The sequence below is a fragment of the Protopterus annectens genome, chromosome 3.part0, assembly GCF_019279795.1.
Source record: "Protopterus annectens isolate FY-2018-M chromosome 3.part0, PAN1.0, whole genome shotgun sequence".
Taxonomy (NCBI): domain Eukaryota; kingdom Metazoa; phylum Chordata; order Ceratodontiformes; family Protopteridae; genus Protopterus; species Protopterus annectens.
Window position 1 is genome coordinate 1,498,203,919 of NC_056731.1, and position 20,200 is coordinate 1,498,224,118.

Below are 20,200 nucleotides of genomic sequence, written 5' to 3' on the forward strand. Positions count from 1 at the left end.
TATGCAGCAGATGGAGCGAGTAGGGCCGCAGGTACAGGTGTGGCTCTTAGACGCCAAGCCTGGATGCGACTCTGTAATTTGCAGATCCTTTAAGGCGTCCTTCACAAACTCTCCCTTTGATGGGTCAGCTTTGTTTGGCCCTCAAGTGAAGGATACATTGACCAGGTGTGAGCAGGGCGGCAAGACTCTTTCTGCCGTAGGGGTCCGTTTTCCACTCCTTCTAGACCTTATTTCCCAATCCATAGAACAAAGGGGAACGGATACTGCATTCCTTAGATGTGCACAGTCAACTTAGATTCTATTTGGACAGGATTAAACCTCAAAGGAAATCTGAACAACTGCTGGTGGCATTTACTGCAGGGGCAGAGGGGAAGGCTATTTCAAATCAAACCATTTCTAAATGGATAGGCCATTGCATTCATTTCTGCTATAAGCACCATGGAAAACCTATCCCACAGGGGATCAGACCTCACTCCACCAGGGCTGCATCTACCTCTACAGCCTTTCTCAGAGGCGCCCCTACCAGGGACATCCTAGAAGCTGCTACCTGGAGTTCTGTACATACTTTAACCAAGCATTATCATTTGCCAATTTTCTCTAAATCCAGAGGAGGCTTTGCCACTGCAGTCTTGCAGGGCCTTATAGCTGGTCCTAATGCTATCTAAATTACTCCTCCCCAACCATAGCTTTGGGAGTCTACCCAAATGTAATGACTGCAACAGTGAAACAGAAAGAACATAGTACAGCTGTGTACACTTACCATAAATGTAGATGTTAGAGTGTATTCACTGTTGCAGTCCTGGTTACCCTCCCTCCAGCCCCCTAACTTCTTTTGGCTATATCTCTACTTTCCTTTACTATGTTTAAAAGCTTTTTGGTGTATTTGCTTTTTTGATGGAGGTATATCCTTGTATTTTTATATTTAATTGCTTCCCATTAGGGGGGCACCTGACATCTGGGGCAAGAAAAACTGATGTAATGGCATCGGCTGCATGTTTTATACCCCTGACATCATGGAAGAAGGGACAGCAACCGACGCAGGACCCAAGACTTTGTTAATCAGGCCAACTGAGGGCTACCTGCAAGCAGAGAACCCAAATGTAATGACTGCAACAGTTAATACACTTGAACATCTACATTTATTGTAAGTGTACACAACTGTACTTTCTCTGCGCTTCCCTTTGGCTTATCTACTGTTCCTAGAATTTTCACAAAATGCCTGGCTCCAGCCATTGCCTTTTGCAGACAAAGAAATATTCAAATTTACCCCTACTTAGATGATTGCCTTATTCAGGCAGACAGCCAGGAAAAGCTGCTCAAGCACCTGGCCTTTGTAAATACCCTACTAACCTCCCTAGGGTACAGCAATCAACGAAAAGAAATCCAAACAGGTGCCCACCCAAAGGATAATCTTCCTGGGAGCAAGTCTGGACACAGCATCCCAGATGGCATACCTTACACCAGAGAAAATATTTTCCTGTCAGCCTACTTCTCTCAACTGGCCACCAGGCCCCAGCTTTCTGCAAGGAAAATCCTGCAAGCTCTGGGGTTCATGGCATCTTGCATACTCCTTAGTCCATATGCCAGGCTGCATATTAGGAAACTTCAGTGGTACCTAAAGAGCTTTTGGTGTCAACACTCTTAAGACCTGGAAACTCTTCTACCTATAATTCCTTGCCTCAGAAAGAGATTTCTTTGGTGGGCAACAGCATGCTCCCAGAATAAGGGACAGCCCTTCTCCTCACACCCCGCCGCCCAGACCCTCACCACAGATGCATCAGACTACGCTTGGGGTGCACACCTAGATGGCAGGTGCATACAGGGCCAATGGAGTCCACAGCAAATCCCCCTGCACATCATCCAAAAAGAGATGATGCCTGTGCACACGTCGTGATAGCTTTCAAACCCCTTCTGTCTCCAGGGGTTCTCCTGATCAAAACAGACAACACCACTGGAATGTGGTACATCAACAAGCAGGGAGGGACTCACTCCTACCCTCTATGCAGACTGGCCATGACCGTTTGGCTCACAGCCTCTTCCATGCAACTACACCTGTTAGCAGAATACCTACCAGGCTCTCTCAACTACCTTCTGGACCCACACGAATGGCAGCTCAACAGAAGTACCTTCACCCTAATAACTCAGATATGGGGAACCCCGAAGGTCACCCTTTTTGCCTCCCACACCAACCATCAGCTCAGCAAATTCTGGACCAGGGAGCATCACTGCATGGCTTGGAAAGTGTATACCTTGTCCTTCCCCTGGGTCAACCTCAGTCTATGCCTTTCCTCCCCTACCTCTCATCCCCAGGATTCTGCTCAAAATAAGGGAGGAAAAACCACGGACCATTCTTATAGCTCCAGACTGGCCCCAACAGCACTGGTACCCCTTGCTGCGCAGCCTGTCCTCGCTGCCTCCATGTCATGTTCCTCAGATTCCAAACCTCCTAACCCAGTGGGAAGGGGAATTCATGCATCCCCAATTGCAGACACTCAATTTGGCAGCTTGGCTTATTCCCTAATCCCGAACCAATCTGCCATCCTCAGTAAACAGGTTCTAGATATTATCCATGAGGCCAGACGCCCTAGCACCAGAAAGTCTTGTGCAGATAAATGGAAAAGGTTCTGCATCTGTATCCAGGCTAAGGGGGCCAATACAGCACAGCCCTCCATCCCTCTCATCCTGGATTATTTAGCTGACGTACTACACAGTGGTCTCTCTTTCTCCTCTATAAAAATTCATGCCTCGGCTATTTCTGCTCATTTTCCCACTGAGCAGCCCCTTTTCTCTCACCCTTTGATCAAACAGGTCCTCAGAGGGGCTAGCAACTTGAGGCCCCCCAGAAGGGCACCAACACCAGCTTGGGACCTTAACTTTATGTTGGAAAAGCTCACCGTGCCTCCTTTCAAAGCAGCAGCTTCTGCAGAGCTAAAATTTCTCTCCTGGAAGTCTGCCTTCCTTCTGGCCATCACTTCAGCCAAAAGAGTCTCTTAGCTGCAAGCACTCATGGCTGTGGAACCCTTCATCATCTTCCATGCAGACCGGGTATCCCTCAGAACTAACCCATCCTTCATGCCCAAGGTGGTGTTCAGTGTGGCTCTCAACCAATCTATTAATTTGCCCACCTTCTTTCCTAATCTCCAGAACAAGCGGGAAAGGATTCTTCAATCTCTGAACGGACACAGACAGCTCAGATACTGTCTGGACAGGACTAAATCCTTCAGAAAAGTCTGATCAATTGCTGGTCAGCTTTGCTACAGGGGCAGAAGGCAAACCCATCTCCAAGCAAACCATTTCCAGATGGATAGCACATTGTATTCATTTCTGCTACAAACAGCATGGTAAGCCTCCCCCCAAGGGGGTCAGGATACACTCCACCAGAGCAGCCTCCACCTCTGCAGCTTTCCTCAGAGGAGTCCCCACCAAGGGACATCCTGGATGCTGCCACCTGGACATCTGTTCACACTTTTACCAAGCATTACCACCTGCCTCTCTTCTCCAAATCCAGGGCAGGGTTTGCCTCTGCAGTCTTGCAGGGCATCCTAGCCAGCCCCTAGCTTACTTGACTGCCTCCACCAATTTTTTCAGCTTTGGGAATCTACCCAAATGGGATGACTGCCACAGTGAAACAAAAAGAACATAGTACAGTTGTGTACAGTTACCATAAATGTAGATGTTCGAGTGTATTCACTGTTGCAGTCCTGGTTTCCCTCCCTCCATCCCCCTTTTTCTCTTTCTCCTTTTGTTACCATTCTTCCTTGTTTTTCCCCGTTCCTTACAAGGGACATATTGGTGTTTATTTTCCACTGGTGGGGTTCTTCCACCAGAACCTGGCCTTCTACTTTGGGGGCTCCTGACAGGTTAGAGGAAGAAAAACTGATGTAATGGCGTCGGCTGCCTTACTTTATACCACTTACGACCTGATGTCAGTCCTCAAGCGACAGGAACTGATGCAGAAATACTAAGTCTCTGGTATTCGGGCTGGCCGAGGGCTACCCTGGCAGGGATAACTCAAATGTGATGACTGCAACAGTGAATACACTCAAACATCTTCTTTTATAGTAAGTGTACACAACTGTACTTTCCACCTCTTCTATATTCTTATCTAAAACTTTAATAGATGATATCTGTGCTTCTTCCTTCTGGTCCAGTTCCCATACTTTTGTTGCTCATTACAAATTGGATAGTTTCTCCAGGGACAAGACGGAACTTGGTTCTGCTGTTCTTCAAAATATCCTACCATGATAACCAACCTGGGATTGAAGCAACAGGGACTGTGTCCAATTAGTTGGGAAACGGATGGAAAAGACAACAGATACATCTTTATGATGAGTACATAACTTTTGTGTTTGTGTTGTCCATTTCCATCCTTCCTTAATCTCCCTCCCTCCCTACATTCCCCTTTCAAATTATGGAATATATCCATATCCTCTTCATATCCTCATGATCTTTTCCCCCTTCCTCACCTCCAGATCTAACTATCTATTAACATGTTTCGTTGTCACTTTGTACATTTTTTTACCCTTATATGGGACACTGTATGATTAGTCATTAATATTGTAAGTCTGAAGACATATTAGATTTGAGGTAATGTGGGGATTGGAGGGGATTATGGGTAAGGGGAGGAGCCTGAGCTATGGACCCCAAGTCTGGAAAAAGAGCCCAAAGCCAGATCAGAGTTCAGATCTGAAACCCATAAATTTAGGAAGGACAGAAAGACAACATAGATACATCATTATGGCGACTAAATAACTTTTGTTTTTTCTCATGCTAGGCAAACAAAGATCACCCATTTAACTAACCAAATAATTTCCAAATGGCTAACAAAGTGCCATTATCATTTTCTTCTTCCTCACAGCTGATCATCAGCTACCACCTGATTCTCTACTCATTCTCTGGGTCTGCTTGACTCCCTGTAGATTTCCCAGGCTCAATCTAACCCACTTCTGGGGCTTGTGATAGATAGAGGGCACCAGTACAATATCATTACTACTGCCAAGGAATCTGTTCCAAGTCCCACCAGACTACAGCAGCCTTGCGAGAGCTCTACAGTCATTGCCTTTGGGAGGTGCATGCACAACCTCCTGACTAAGCAGCACACCACTTTTTGCAACATGGAGCTTGCCATATTTGAGCAATGCTTTACTGTAGTCAGCCTTGACTGTCTTCTTCCTCTCTCCAGGATGGGTTCATAGGTTCATACTAGGCTATCTGCCCTAGGGCATTTACAAGCCTAGCCAGAGTGTGTTTGGCTTTCGCCACCCTTTGAATTGAGTTTACTGTGCCCTTTTTTAGGTTAGTTTACTGGGCCTCTGTCTAGTAGTGACACAGACGTAATCCCCGGGGTAAACCTACAATCTCCCATCCACTTGTCAAGTTTCCTCTTGAAGAGAGTCAGTGAGGGGCTCTGCCTAACATGGACCGGGATTCTATTCCATAGCGAAGGGAGCCTCTGGGTTATGAATCTATCCCTCCAGCATGTCCTATTTATTTCTGTGCTGAGGTTCAAGTCCCTCGAGTGTGTAGCTCTAAGGGATTTGTATTTTCTGAGGTGGAGCATGTCCATTAGTTCCGGGTTGGACATAGCTTTATACGTCCGGCATAGATCCGCCTCTAAGTAGGCAGTATGCAACTGAGTAGAGCTGGAGTTTCTTTAACCGAGCAGCATATGGCATCTGAGTCCCTTGATCCTCTTTGTGAGGTACTTTTGGGGTCTTTCTAGTTGTTGCAGGTGTCTGGTAAGGTACATCCCAAATGGGGCATTGTATTCTATTATGGGCCTGATGAGGGATGAATAAAGGGGCACTATGACCTCCCTTGATCTAGATGTGAATCCTTTCATGATAAGGTGGGCTATATAGAAGGTCTTTCTAACCACTTTGGAAATGTGGTTGTCAAAGGAGAGATTACTATCAACTTGGGTCCGCATGTCCCTAATTACTTCTTCCGTACTTAATGGATTACCACCTATGTGGTAATTTGTGGGCACATTATTTTTGCCAAAGGGTATGACTATACACTTTTTGGCGTTTAGCTTTAGGCCGTGGCTCTGGCACCAGTTATCCATCTCTGTGAGACCCTTTTGGAGGATGCTTGTTTCAGCTGGAGAGTCAATTATGGCGCTCAGTTTGCAGTCATCTGCGAACTTGGTCAGCCACAGTCCTCCCGTGTTAACCTGTACCTCGGAAAAATATATACCGAACAAGAGAGGTCCCAGGACTGAGCCTTGTGGGACGCCACTTATAACTGGTTTTGAGTCTGACATGGCTCCGGCAATTCTGACCATGTGGGTTCTGTCCTTGAGCCAATTTGCAACCCATAGCTGGAGAGCTTATCTATGATGCCCGAGTGGGGTATTGTGTCGAAGGCTTTTGCGAGGTCCAGGTAGGCAGTGTGGACTGCCTTCCCTTCATCAATGGCCTTGGTGACTGTTTCAAAGAATTTGATCAGGTTCAAGAGGCAGGATCTGCCCTTAACAAATCCGAATTGGGTAGGATCCAGTGTCTGTAGGTCCCCAATGTCTTTGTTTATGAGTTCCATGATGATCCTCTCCATAGCTTTGCAGACCAGGCTAGTCAGGCTTATGTGGTGATAGTTTCCAGGGTCCGTAGAAGCACCACCTTTGTGGAGTGGGATCACTGTTGCTGTACGCCATTCTTTGGGTACATATCCTGTAGTAAGGCTGAGATTGAACAGCAGCTTTACGTGAGGGTTTAGCTCTTCTGGGAGTTCATGTAGGACGCAACCCAGGACACCGTCTGGTCCCATTGATGCTGTGTTTTTTGCTTTAGAGAGGGTGGCTTTCACCTGAGCATCTGAGATGTTAGGGAGGCAGCACTCTGCTGGGATAGATATTTGCTCTTTGGGGGGGGGGTAAGTTTGCACTGAATCTGTCTGCCAGGATGTTGGCAATGTCTGTGGGTTCAGTGTATTTTTTGTCATTTTGGATCAACTCTGAGCATATCTGGGAGTTGCCACCCAGGTTCCTAACATAACTAAAGAAGGCCTTGTGATTATGTTTAGTGTCCTGTGAAATTTTTCTCTCTAAGTTGGCCTTGGAGTATTTTATGAGGGATCATAGTTTTTTGCTGGTACTGATCAGAGATGCCTTCTCTTTTAGGGATTTTGCTCTATCATGTAGTAGCTTCCTCCTTCTGTTGTACAGCTTATTTATGGCTGGGGTCCACCAGACTGGACGCCTGCCTTTGGAAGACTGGGTCTTGGTTTTGTTTGGGATACCATGGTCCATGCATTCCTGGAGGTGTCCATAGAATGCATTTATAAAGGATTCTGTAGTTTGGGCCGTAGTTTCCACTGGCCCGGGGGCCTTGAAGGATTCCACCTCAGTTTTGAGAAGTGAGAAGTTAGCTTTTGAGAAGTTTTTCACTGTGGTTTTCTGGGCTGGGGTGGGTTCAGGATGTGGATATCCAGTGAGATTAATTTATGGTCCGATCTTACCAATGAGGGGTACACCTCTGGTATGGAGCATAGAGTCCCCATGTTGGTGATGACCAGGTTCAGTATGTTTTCCCCTCTTGTGGGAGTGGTGACCAGTTGTTCCATAGCATTTGAGTTTATAAATTCTAGGAACCTTTGGGCTAGGGTGTTTGGGCTTGAGTAATGCTCCCAGTCTACGTGTGGGTGAGCCAACATCAGCTGCTGCTCCATACATTCCCCCCTTCTCACCAAACAGCCCCCTTCAGCTTCTTTGCCACTAATCAAACACTATGTCTTGCATGCAGTAAGAGTCTTATTTCTCTGCACTGGTGGAGGGGGGACACTCATACTGTTCTCACTTTGTGCTTTTTAAGGTATGGCAAGACACTGACTGGCTTAGTCACAGTCCATTCATTTAATACCACACTGCCTTCTTCAAGAATATCTCTTTCGAGAGTATTTGTGCATTTTATGGCACTAGTTACGTGGCAGTCTAGAAATAGGCCGTCACCACCGCTGCTGTCTTACAAGGGATGTTGTAGGTCATCCATTTATTTCCAAGGCCCAGTTTCCATACTTCTTGGTATTCTTCCATTCATCTTATGAATGACAGTGATCCTTTTCAGTGGGGGGACACTCCCCATAACTGTATTTATTTATTTTTATTTTACAACTGTAAATGTTCACATAAGTAAATCTTTGCTACTGAAGGGACTACCAGTCTTCTTCCACTTCCAATGTTATTAGGGTATAATTTCAGTTGTATATAGTTGGATGTTAAGTACTGTATATCTCTGCTTTTATCTGTGTAGATGACGTTTTTGGTTTTAGAGTGGGATTTCACTTTATAATAATAATATTAAAAAATGGACTGGGTTGCACTTTCTTTTACTGCTGGGGTTATGGTCAGTCCATGAGAGGGGAACTTGGTGCACTCTTGCAACATCTGGCAGCTTTTATTATCTGACCATAAGTCTTACGGGTCACCTGTGTTGAAGACAGTTCATTTTATGAATGTCCTATAGCAGTGAACTTTCTGCTCAAACATATACAGTTGTTGTGAGTACTGTCACAGGACTATACTTTCTTCCTTCCATTGTTAACCACCACCCTAAGTCCTCTTAGTCTATTAATTGAGAACTGTTTTGGTAAAACTGATTTCTAAAATAAATCACTGATGTGATGTTGTCAATTGTCATTCATTCTTCAACATATGGATTTGGATCTGATCCTCAGATCTGACTCAGCCACTGTTCTATAACTCATGGAAACCACAAACTCTCAAGCTCCTCCCTTGCCCATAATGCTGTACTCCCCCCTCCTTCCCCAGATTTCATTTGCTGCTATTAGAAGTAACAAGGTTACTACAGCTCTAGGGCAAATCGTGTCTCTTTATAATGAAAAGTGCTACTTTCTGTTATTGTTTATCTTACAATATTTCTAATTATTATCCTTCCTTTACGCATTGTCTTTCTTACAATTGGTAACTCCTTTTTTTTTTTTTTTAACCATAGTTAGTAATTCCTTCAGTCATTGTTTGTCGGCAAACTTTCTGTTTACCATTGTTGGTATAATTTTCCTTACCGCTTGATGGTATTTCTCCAATTTACCACTGTTGGTAGCCTTTATCTTCAGCCCTTCTATTGTTTAAAAAAAAAACTCTCCTTGCTTTTTCTTTTGATATACTGGTTGTTTGTGGTTTTCTGTTTGCTGTGTTATTGCTAGAAGGGATTATGGCAGATAAACCTTCAGGTTTTAAGAAGTGTGGTGAATGTGGGCACATGATTCACCTATCTGATGGATGCCCATTCATTGTGTGTTTATTGCTTAGGACCTGAGCATTTACAGGCTACCTGTTCTATTTTAAATCTTTTAATCTGAGAGCCCTTGTGGATCAAAAAAACAAATTGATACTTAAAGGCCTCATTCCTTTGGCCTTCAGAGAATCACTTTCAGGATCTCAACCCCCCCAAGTCTGACAAGAAGAAGGCGAGAAAGAAGCCTTCAGAACAAACTGGCCCATTGCGGTCTTCTTCAGATCTGACCATGGAGGCGAGAAAGAAGATTAGGAAATCTTCGGGTCTGACACACCACAAGTCATTGGAACCTACAACTTCAGATACCAGGTCCATTTCTTTGGATCCTACACCCTTGGAGCCTGAACCAATACCCAGAACTAGGTATGCATCATCTCTGGATCCAGTCCCATCTTGGCTGTCATCTCCCTTCCTGGAAAGACATTGTTCTCCCTCCATTGCCTCTTCCTATTCATCCAGAAGTCTCACAGAAGTGGACATAAATAGAATGAGGAGGAAGCTTCTTTTGACACAAATTCAGATGACAGTTCTCCTGGTCCCTAACCCACCAGGTCGGGAGGCCTTAACTCTTACAACTCCGCTTGTTCTGGCTTCTTCAGTTTCGGAGCTCTCATATCCAAGTATCCAGGTGTCCTCCGCTTCGAATTCGAGGATACCAGCGTACTGGCTCTGAGCATGTCAGAGTTGGATGGCTCTTGAACCCAAAGCTTTATTGTTGGATCCGAGGGATTAAGGTAGACTCTGAATTTGTTGGAGCCATCTCTGCCCCTCAGAGTCTCTGCATTTGATAGCGATAGCTCCATTTTGACTCCTGCCTTGGGAGTGGTGTCTTATGGTCAGAGGAACCTTTGGTCCAGAAGCATGTCTTCTCGGCTCCGATGGTTTTTCTCCCCGAGGCATTCTACCTTTGAGGTGGTGGAGAGAGTTTCCTCGTCTACAGATCAGATGGTTCTCCCACCCCCCTCAGATCTTCCTTCTTGTTCTCAGATGTTTTTGCGTCATGAGCCTCAGCATCCTACTCCACATGGGCAGCCAACCCAGAGTATGTGGACATCCCCACAGGGCATTGTTATCTCCTGTGATACTTCTCTAGAGCATCCCACCGAAGAAGTCCCTAGGAAGAGGAGGTGCAAAAGGAGACACTTTGATTCCCCTCAGGAGTCATGGAAGATATGGATTTCGATGAAGGGGGAGGGTCCCCAAGATCATTACCTGACTATATCTTATTTGGAGACATTTTAGAAATCCTGAAGCAGTGGGGTGGTTAGTCCTCTGGCATCCCTTCTGAAGAGGAATCAGTATTCCTGGAGGCCTTTGGTGTTGGCCCATCTACCTCCTGGGTGACTCCACCCACCAATGAGCTCATTGATTTGATCTCTCAGCGGGCATTGAAGGAACCAGATTTTATAGAGCTGATCCTCAAAAGATCAGTAAGGCTCCTTGTGCCACTGAAAGGAAGGGAGTTTTAGTACTGGTTCAGAAGTACTGAGCTAATTGAAGGAAGGACACTGAGCAAACTCGGATCTATAATATATAACATTAAGTATCCTGTTTTGTTGCTTACTTTTTCGAGTTATTTATAGCACTTTGTCTACTGCATACTTTTCTAGCTAGTTTCACTGTGTGTGAGGTATTAACTGGAAATTGTCCACTTTTATTAAGCATCTGTTTGGGTTGTTTGATTCTGATAACTTGTTTGCAGTTAAAAGCTTTCTTTAGAGGTTCCTTTATCTGTTTAAAACTTTCATTTAAAGGCTCATTGCTGCTTTTCTGCTGTGAGAAACATTTCTGCAGTGTTTCCCACCCTCCTTCCCCATTTGTATGCTGTTCCTATAATTGGTGGCTTTGCAGTTGCCCGCCCCTACTGTAAATTTGATCTGGGGCACTCCTCCCAGTCTAGTGTTATTACCTCATTCTACCTAATACAGGCAGAACATTTGAGAATGCCCATCCACTTAGTTTCTGCTCCTCCTTTCTCTCTTTCCACTTAGAATTTTTTTTTAAGCTTGTATCCTGCCTTTCCTGTGAGTAGTCTACTCTGGATATATATTTGCTGTGTCCAGGACTGTTTGGTGGCTTCTGAGCTCCCAGGCCTTTCTGTGTTGGAGGGAAGCCTTGTAGCTTAATTTTGTTTCTTAGAACTAGCCAGTTTTTTAATTTCAGCACTCAAGTCTGTTTCTTCGAGCTCAGCACTTGTTCAGAACTCGTTGTAAGCACTAAATAAGCTACAAATTACTACAGTACTCAACTTTCCTCACTTGTCTAGAGGAAAACAAATTTCTAGTACTTAACAAGCACCCATCCAGTCATGTCTAAGGGTCAGCTCCCAGTGTATTCTCCTGTCTACCTGATGAATCTGGGCATCTTGGGGCAATGCAGCAATTGCCCCATGTACACAGACAACCCTCTCCTCCTACCACCCAACACTACAACCTGTGAGAGATGCACTTATATAGCCAAACTGGAAGCAAAGCTCTCTTCACCCAAGACTGGACTAGACAGTCAAGAGGAGAAGGTAAGCACTTGCACCACATCACACTCATCACATGGTCCCTCAAAACCTACACCACCAAAACACACACATAGAAACACAAAACACAAATTCATGGATCACCAGGATTTCCTTCTGCTTTCAATGAAATTAAATATAATAAATATATAAATATATATGGAAATAAGTAAACATTTAGAATTAGAATGAGAACAAAAAACAAACATTTTATTTTTAATTTTGTTATAAAAAAATTTAATAAAAAAAACAATTTCAAATTTTACAATATTATTTTAGTTATTAAATTATTTGATTGTAGTGGATGTCTTTGTAAATACTTTAGTTGTTTTGTTGAATATTATAATAATACCTATTTTTAATTATTTGTATAAAATTGTTATGATATTTCTCTTATATGTTAAAACAATAAAAAAAAAAAAAAAAAAAAAGAAACACAAAACACACACCTACATTTGCGGAGGCTCTCAGTAAAAACCTGCACAAGCAACAGGGACCTCCAAAGCAGAAACACAAGCAACCTCCACCCCCCCCCCAACACAACCCAAATGACACATAGCACACAAACTCAGTGCGCCACTCAACCACAGCCTATAAGGCATAACAACGTACCCAACACTCTAGCCATAGGTGACTCTGTAGTCAGGCACACTGATGTTCCACTCACCAGACTAAACAAGGAGAAAGTTACTGTCAGCTGCCTGTTGGGTGCCAGGATCCGCCACATAACGCACGCACTCAAGTCACTCCACAACAAGTACAAATATGACTGTCATTGTCCATGTTGGTGTGAATGACCTGAGACGTACCTCCCTGGACTACATGAAAAGGGACATGAAAGAGATGTCCAATCTTGTAGCCCAGGCAGGTATGACCCTAGCCCTGAGTAGCATCTTGCCATCACCCAGAATGATACCACAGTACAAGGACAAAATGATTGACTTCAACAATTGGCTAAGCTTCTGGTGTCATTCTAAGGGGATCCTGTATCTCTCTGCCTGGGATGACATGATTAACAAACCACGATGCTTTGCCAGAGATGGCATGCACCTTTCGCCGCTGGGATTCTGGATACTGGCTAAGGCTCTAGCCACCCCTATAGTGCCTTTTTAGGCAAGGTTCAAATGACAAATTCACCACAGTAACAGGTACAAGCAAGCAGAATCTAAGGATATTGCTACTCAATGCTAGAAGTCTAAACCTCAAAATGCACTCACTCGAGCCACTCCTTAAAATGGAGAACATCGACATCTGTGCAGTGACAGAGATCTGGTTCAAGGCTCCAGAGAGTACCCCTGCATTTCCAGGCTATAATTCATACCACACCTTTCGGCCACCTAACCTGGACCGAAACAATGAAGGCGGAGGCGTGTCCATATCCATTAAGGATATCCACACCTCCAGGCTATTTGCTCAGCATAATGCATCCGAGATTATCCAAGTGCAGCTAACTCTGGGCAAGACCGCAATCCAAATTGTAGCTTGCTACAGGTCCCCCACCACGCCCCAGGATTCCCACTCCTCATTTTTGATACACTGGAAAAGATTAGGGTACAACCTAGCACCCTAATAATGGGCAATTTCAACTATCGCACCTTTAACTGGGAAAACTACTCGTGTACCAACTCTTGTGCTCAGTCTTTTCTGAAATTCAGATCAACTTATCCACACCCCCACCAGGGGCAGCAGTATCCTAGTCCTGGTTATTACCAACATGGGCAACCAGTGCTCCACACCAGAGGTCAATTCCTCGTTGGTCAGATCCGACCACAAGCTAATCACCCTAGACATCCACATCCCTCCCCCCCACCCCCACCCCCATTAGGGAAACCACCATAAAATAATTCTCCAAAGCCAATTTCACGCTTCTTAAGAAAGAAGAGGCAAACTCCACGACATTCATGCTGACGGACAGTAGAGGTATGACTGATGAATCCTACACAAATCCACTTTATAAGCACTTATATGAGTGCATGGATCGTGCAATCCCTAACAGAACCAAGATGCTGTCCTCCAAAGAAAGGAAGCCAATCTGGTGGTCCCCTGCCATAAACAAACTCTACAACAGAAGAAAGAAGCTGTTGCAAAAAAAAGAGTAAAATCCCATGATTGGAGGAACTCCCTGGTCAGCCTCAGTAAGAAGCTGAGATCCCTCATAAAATCCTCCAAAGCTAGTTATGAAAACAAAATCGACAGTGACTCTAAAGACAACCACAAAGCATTCTATAGCTATGTCAAGAATCTCAATGGCAACACTCAGATCTGCTCTGAGTTACAGCACAATGGCACTAAATATACAGAACCAACTGATATTGCCAACATCCTGGCAGATAGGTTCAGTGCTAACTTTACCCCCTCTCATCCCCTAAAGGGCCCATCTCTATACCGGAAGAATGCAAAGTTCATGTAATCACGGCTGCACAGGTAAAAAAACACACTATCCAAAGCCAAGAACACAGCATCCATGGGACCTGACAACATCCCAGGCTGCGTTCTACATGAACTACAGAACGAACTGGCACCCCACCTAAGTACCATGTTCAATCATAGCCTCATCTCAGGCTATGTGCCTACTGAGTGGTGCACAGCGACGGTTATTCCACTCCACAAAGGGGGAGCTACCACGGACCCCAGAAATTACTGCCCCATTAGCCTGACAAGCCTGGTCTGCAAGGCTATGGAACGTATCATCATCATCATAAACAATGACTTTGGTAATCTCCAAACTCAGGACCCCACCCAGTTTGGGTTTGTAAAAGGCAGATCATGTCTCCTAAACCTGATAAACTTCTTTGAAGCGGTCACCAAAGCCGTAGATGAGGGTAAGGTGGTTCACACAGCCTATCTAGATCTCAACAAGGCTTTCGACACCATCTCCCACTCTGGAATTATAGATAAACTCACCAAACTAGGTATAAATCCCTCTGTCACAAGATGAGTTACCAACTGGCTCACTGACAGAACCCACACTGTGAAAGTAGCAGACTCTAAATCCAACTTCAGACCAGTGACAAGTGGAGTACCACAGGGTTCAGTCCTGGGTCCTCTCCTGTTTGGCATCTACTTCTCTGAAGTACAGGCTAACACAGAAGGTCTTTGGCTAACAAAGTTTGCAGATGACTGCAAACTAGGAGCCATAATCAAAACTCCAAAAGATGTGGACATCCTACAAAAGGGCCTCGCTGAGACAGATGCCCGGTGTCAAAGCCATGGTCTCAAGCTCAATGCCAGAAAGTGCATTGTCGTCCCTTTTGGTAAAAACTCTGTACCCATGAACTTACCTTATAGGCGGTAGTCTACTTAACACCGAGAGTGTGATAAGAGACCTTGGGACACAGATGGACAGTAGTCGCTCCTTTGATAATCACATTGCCACAGTAGTCAGGAAATCCTTCTACATGGCACACCTCATCACAAAAGGTTTCTCATCCAGGAAAAAAGAGGTCATTGTTCCCCCCTACTCGTCACTCATTAGACCCATTATAGAGTACAACTTCCCTTTTGGTATGTACCTCACAAGACATCTACAACAACTGGAAAGGCCGCAGAAATTCCTCACAAAGAGGATTACCAGCCTCAAACAGATGCCCTACGCAGACCGTCTCAAAAAACTGGAGCTTTACTCCATTGCCTATCGCCTACTCAGAGGCAATCTCTGCCTAACACACAAAGCTATGTCAATTCCAGAGCTTTTGGACATGCTCCACTTAAAGAAATCCCAATCCCTCCGAGCTACACACTCTAGGGACCTAAACCTTGTCACCACAATAAACGGAACATGCTGAAGGGATAGACTCCTGTCCCAGAGACTTCCCATACTCTGGAACAAACTACTTATCTATATCAAACAAAGCTCCTCATTAGCACTCTTCAAGAAGAATCTTGATGATTGGATGGGAGATAGGAAATTCATCCCGGGGATCACTTCTGTGGCTCTGCTTGACAGTGGCACAGGAAAATAATTTTCTTGGGTGGCGAAAGCCAGGGTACCTTTTGGCTAGGCTTATATAGGCCCTAGGGCCAATAGCCTAGTACCTACCTATGAACCTATGGTAGATGCTATGGTCATGGTGGTAGCCACTAAAAAAAAACTTGCAGAATAGAGTTCTTCTGTCCATCCCCCTAACAGGGACTATAGGGCACTGGACAGATTTGGAAGCAAGTATATGCATCAACGACCTTTACATTTAGGTCCCTAAACTGATTGGTGCAATTTACCAGATTGCAGAGGGAATTGATCAAGGAACTCTCAGAAAACCCTCTCAGGGACTAGTACTGCTGAGGCGGATTCTTCCATTGCTTCACACTTAGCCACCCTTCATTCTGTTTCGAATTCCTGTATGAAGCTCATTTCACATTCAACTGAAGGAGCCTCAAGAGCAGTAGATTCAGGCATTTCATCAGGAGACATGCCTGGATGCACCTGTGTGATTTTGCAGAACTCTTCAAGTCATCCTTCGTCAGTGCTCCTTTTGATGGAAGTTCACTGTTTGGCCCCAAGGTTAAGGACACACTCTCCAGGTGTGAGAAAGATGGTAAGACCTTGTCTGCTGTTGGTGTACATTTGTTTGACTCCTGAAAGAACCTTCTCCAGGAATCGGTGAGATGGTCAAAAGATGTGGTTCAAGAAATCCCAGGGTTCTTTCCATGATCCACGTAGAGAAAGTCCCCCCCCACCGAAGCAGAACTCCAGTGGCATATTTTGCCCACACGGCACAAGAGGTCTGCCGAACCAGGGTTCCAGAGATTCTTTCAATAATGGGCCCTATCAGCGCTCCTGAAAGGAGGATCACTTGCCCACCTCTGGAGAAAGTCGGGGGTTATTTATCCCTGCACCAGAGAGCCTGGCTAGACTTACTAAAAGATACTTGGGTGCAGAGGATCATTTCCATTGGCTATAGTATTCCTTTTTCCCTACCACTGCCGCTACAGTGCACAATTCCCACCGTTCCACCCAGTCAGAGGAAAGCAGCAGTTTTAGAAGTACAAAAGCTGTTAGACAAAAGAGTCATTTAGGAGTTCCCCCAGACCAGAAAGAATCCAGAACTTACTCAAGATTCTTTTTAGTGCCAAAAAAGACAGAGGACTGGAGACCAATCTTGGATCTCAACTTTCTGAACAAATCAGTTCAGTGTACCAAGTTCTGGCTGGTCACAGTTCAGTCCGTTTTGCTTTTCCTGCACAAGGACAACTGATTGTGTGCTATAGATCTCCAGGATGCATACTATCACATAAAAATGAACAGACAGTCCAGGGATACCATTACTACCAGTTCAGAGCATTACCCTTTGTTCAAACCACAGCCCCCGGGGTGTTTACCAAATGCATGGCAGTGGTAGCAGCTCACTTCAGACTGTAGACATTCCGAGTGTTTCCATACCTAGATGACTGGCTCCTTACAGCCTTGACCAAGCATCTACTGATAACAGCTCGAGACTATGTACTCCAGACTTGTTCCAATCTAGGCATTAAAATCATCCGCAAGAAATCTCAACTTTAACCTTCTCATTTTCTAGAATTGATGGGATCCAATTTCAACACAACATCAATGATAGCATCTCTGCCATTACTGAGGATTCAAACCATTAGTTTTAAGTCGGCAGAATAATTCAGAGTTCATCGTTACCAGCCAGCAAGTTATTACAGACCCTGGGGTCCATGTCAGTGACAGTAGTTCTGCTTCTACTAACAAGGTACCATATGAGAATTCTACAGTGAACATTGACAACTCAGTGGTCCATCTTACATCAACCCTTGTCCACCAAGAGCAACATAACTCAGGCTTGCAAGAGATTCCTTTGGTGGCGGATTCACTCAGATCAACTTATGTAAGGTCGTCAATTCATCCTCCCTCAACCCAAGGCCATAGTGACCACAGACGCTTCCCAGATCAAGTGGGGGGAGCATTTCTTGGGGAAGACTGTTTAAGGCACGTGGTCCCCAAAGAGGCCAACTTGCATATCAGTCTGCTGGAAATGAGAGCAGTGCTCCTAGCATTTGCAGGCATTCCAAGACTCTCTCCCTTCCAGGACTATTGCAATTCAAATGGACAACATGTCTCTGTAGTATGGTACATTAAACAAGGAGGAACCAGATCTTACCCCTTGTGTCAAGAAGCTATGAGAGTGTGGCAATGGGTGATCTTTTCAAATTGATTTCTGGTAGCAACCCATTTACTGGGGACTAGCAGACAAGTTGAGCAGTTCCATATTGCCTCACGAGTGGTCTCTCAACACAGAATAGGTGGAAATGATATTCTTGCAGTGGAGCCAGCCATGCTGTGACCTATTTGCATCTCCTCTGAACAGCAAATGCAGCAGGTTCTTTGCCCTAATCCCTCCACCGGGGGAGTCACCGAGAGATGCTCACCATGATTGGCCCCCAGGTCTCCTCTGTGCTTATCCCCCATCCCCCTTAATCCCCAAATTCCTACAGAAAACATCTTGATTGAAGAGCCATGTCATCCTCATTGCCCCTTATTCGCCTCAACAGATTTGGTTTCTCTTCCTTTGGCCTCATCTAGTTTACGCACCTTGGATTCTGGATCCAATTCCAGACCTGTTGTCTCACCCAACAGATATGACTCAGCCAGATATCTTGGGCCTGAAGCTAACTGCATGGTATCTCCAATTCAATTGCTAGGCAGACTTTCAAGCTCTCATCTTCAGTGCACCACATTCTTTTATCTTCTCACAAGGCTTGTATCAGAAAAATCTGTAAGAGCAAATGGAAAAGATTTGCCCTTTGGCAACAACTACATGACACGGTCCCTTTTTCAGCACCAATAAATAAGATCCTTGAATTCCTGGCTTCCATTTTCAGTGAGGGAGCTAATCCTGCTATAGTTAAGGTTCAGCTAGCTGCTGTCACTAGTTTCCATATTGGAATTGGTATTTCTACCTTAGCATCCTCACGTCTTTGGAAAACCTTTATAAAAGGAGCCGTTTTATTAGCCACCCCCCCTTCAAGGACCCTACTCCACCTTGGGATCTTGCCATAATGTTGCATGCTCTAACTCAGAGACCTGTTGAACCTGCAGCGAGATCTGAGTTATAATATCTGAATTGGAAAACAATTTTTTTCATAGCCATAACATCTGCTAGAAGAGTATCAGAACTGCAAGCCTTATCTTCTAAGCCTTCTTATTTAATTTTTCGCAAGGACAGACTGTCTTAAAGAACCAACCGTACCTTCCTTCCTTCCTAAGGTGCTGGTGTCAGGATCTAACATTAATCAAGCCATTAATCTCCTGGTATTCTTTCCAAATCTCTCTCACAAAGGCGAATACATGTTACACTTATTGGATGTTCATAGACCATTGTATTTCTATCTGCACAGATCTGAGAAATTTAGGAAACCTGACCAGTTGTTTGTATCCTTTCCAGAAACCAAATTTGGACAACCACTTTCAAAAATAACTTTATCAAGGTGGGTAACTGATTGTATTTCCTTCATCTATAACAAGCTGGATTTGGTCCTTCCTAAACCCTTAAAGTCCCATTCAACTAGTTCCATAGCAGCTTCATCAGCCTTCCTATACAGAATTTACATGGATGTTATTTGTGCAGATTAACTTGGGCTATCCGTCATACCTTTATTACTCATTACAAATTGGATCTGTTCATGAGGGGAAGAGCAGCCTTCAGCTCTACAGTACTCAGGAATATCCTTACTTAGAGTCCACCCAGGATTAAGGTAGCTGGGGACTCTGTCCCATCCATATGCTGAGGAATTAAAGAAAATTGACAACATCAGGTAAAGAATTTATGTACTAACAATAACGTTCCATCTGTGTTGTCCGTTTTCATTCTTCCTCGACTCCCCTCCCCCCAGCCCCCTACCATGGTTCCTTGATGACTTCTGGTACAGAGAGAGTGAGTGCCTGAGGAACCAAGTTCCTTGTTCTTTGAGCTCCAGGAAGTGATTTTCCATAGTATGTAAAATATTGCAGTGTTTTACTTTAGGGAGCTGTAAACAAGATCTGGAGAAGAAGGGGATTACAGCATTATGTTTAAGGGAGGAACTCAAGAGTTTGTGGTTTCCATGAGCTGTAGAACAGCAGCCATGTCAGATCCGACGATCACATCTGAACCCATATGTTGAGGAAGAATGAAAATGGACAACACAGATGGAATGTTATGGTGAGTACATAACTTCTTTTTCTACTCCTTCCTAACTTGGCCAAGTTTGAACTGCATGGAGCCACTTGGGTGTTTCATGGGAAATTTTCACATTCATACATCTGGTTGAATGCTAAATTGCTACCCAGTCGATAAGTTCTATGTTGCAGCTGCAGTTTTATGTAAATTTGGTTTCTACTGTACATGACAGGAATGCCATAATTAGTACATACTGATGCACTTATAAGTTTCCTGTTGCTGTCTGTCTGATCAATATCATTGTTTATTGGAGATCATCATGTTATCCTTGAAAAAGA

The 20,200-nt window shown here is 44.5% G+C and overlaps 1 protein-coding gene across 1 annotated transcript in view; it reads left to right on the forward strand.

Annotated features, from left to right (window-relative positions):
* The window catches only part of ATP6V1H (ATPase H+ transporting V1 subunit H), a gene marked incomplete in the record, with an annotated part of 1,920,819 nt that overhangs the window by 561,404 nt on the left and 1,339,215 nt on the right, over positions 1 to 20,200 (forward strand).